The 1,993-nt window shown below is 46.5% G+C and overlaps 1 non-coding gene across 1 annotated transcript; it reads right to left on the reverse strand.

Moving 5' to 3' along the window:
* Positions 1-963: 963 nt before the first annotated feature.
* Trnac-gca lies at positions 964-1,035 on the reverse strand. Its single transcript has one exon. It is a non-coding gene; the product is annotated as a tRNA-Cys (tRNA).
* Positions 1,036-1,993: the final 958 nt, after the last annotated feature.

Consider the following 1,993-nt stretch of genomic DNA (forward strand, 5'->3'; position numbering starts at 1 on the left):
GTAAATATGGTAAGTTAACTAACAGAGTCATACTGAAGCAAGTGGGCAACTGGATGTGAACCAGGGAATCTTGATCTGCAGTTCAATGTTGTGCCCCTGCCTATACCCCCACTGATTAGTACTTCTTCAACCTTGGAACCATACCCAGGCTTACTGTATGTTCATCATCTACTGCCTCCGCTACTGAACTTGAACCTGGCAGGATTTTTCTATTTACGTTTACCCTCCACCCTTCTTCTCCAATAGCACCTAGCCCACCTCAATACCCTCTCTCTCAGGGTATACTAAAGACAGCAACTTCATGGGTTTTCCTAAAGTTCACACTAAGTGGCCAAGTCAAGAGCAGCTGATTCTGGGTCTTCATTAGCAAACTTGTAGCTCAGAGAGAACTTTCTCCTCCAGGACAACAGGACGGTGCACATCACTTCACTCCATCATTTATTCACACAATTACATGCTTGGAGCTCATTAGTTTCTGGTCACTGATCACATAGAGTATACAAAGAAGAGACCAGTCATTTTCATTTTTCCTCAGATTCTTAGTATAAATGAGTCAAGGTCATGGATTACAGGGTTTTCTCAGAGGTGGCAGGAACTGAAGCACAGGGCAGGAGGAGCTGGGTGTGAGGAGCACCCTAGGAGTTCAGGAGCAACTTCCTGGGAGATGAAAGACAAGGGCTTCCAAGAAGTCTTTCTGTTCTAAGCCATCTCTAAGCCTTATTTCCAGTAATAAGTGACCCACAGGGTCACAGCCTTAGAGAACAATCCACTGTGATCTGTGTGAGCTTCACAGAGCAGAACTCAGATGGAGCCTGAGTAGAATCCACTGCACGGGTAGACACAGATCAGTACATAATGGGACACCATCAAGGACAAGGGACAATGTGGCAACAGGGGTTTTATTTGGGAGTTTTGGGCAACTGTAGGTATTTTGCTGTCTAGCATCTAAAAGAAATCCTAGGAAGGGGGCACCTGGATTTGAACCAGGGACCTCTTGATCTGCAGTCAAATGCTCTACCCCTGAGCTATACCCCCATTGGTATTAGTGTATGCAGTTAATGATCTTCATCTGAGTGATGATAAAGTATGAGTGACTATAAAGTTAAATTACAGATGCTCGCAAACCCACTTCCCAGAAGTTGCCAGACCTGACTGTTGAGATGCCTTCCTCAGCTCTGCAGCTTTCCAGGCCCATCCTTGAAAAGCATCATCACCCAAGAAAAGGAGAGGAGCAGTCTGCAGACCCTGAGCCATTTCACACTGCAGACCTTGAGTCACTTCACACTGCTGTCCTGGGAGAGCTCCTGAGCTGGCCAAATGACTACCACCCCAAAGACACCCCTCTCTTGCTTCCCTGAAGACAAATGGGCTGTCACTCAGAGTTCTCAAAGGGCCCTAGTTCTCACTGTCACCAGCATCACTGCAGGATCCCTCTCTGCCTGGGACAGCAGCTCAGCCAGTCTTTAGCCTCTGAGGGTGAAGCAAGTAAGCAGTGAGCTCTGAAAAGAGGCAAGAAGTTCACATGGGTAATGTCCACCCTACACAAACAGCCCGATTCTGAGACTGGCCTCCTCAGTTGTAACTACAGATTCACCAGAGAGCCACAGAGCCACATCCTTTTATGGTTGGACTTTACTTTCTGGTTCTTGGACAGTTTTCAATGTAACTGCTGTGCCTAGAAAGGAAAGTCCTTAATTCTCCCTTTTAATTCCTGCTTTCTATTTGATATCATATCTACATATCTGCCATCCAAAAGAACCAGAGAAACTAGGTATGTGCAGGAACAAGGAAGACAGAATGTAAGAAGGGGAGGGACAGTCAGCATGTAGGAAGAGATGGGAGACAGCCATCTGTCCATATGATGCACTGGTCTGTAGCTCCCAGGTCTGGCTAGGTGCATACCTGGAGTGAAAGGACAACACAGGATTGTTTGTGTGATATCTCCATGAGTAAAAACAATCTTGTTGTAGGGGGCACCTGGATTTGAACCAGG

This window comes from Mus pahari, unplaced genomic scaffold (assembly GCF_900095145.1).
Source record: "Mus pahari unplaced genomic scaffold, PAHARI_EIJ_v1.1 scaffold_13671_1, whole genome shotgun sequence".
NCBI classification, from domain to species: domain Eukaryota; kingdom Metazoa; phylum Chordata; class Mammalia; order Rodentia; family Muridae; genus Mus; species Mus pahari.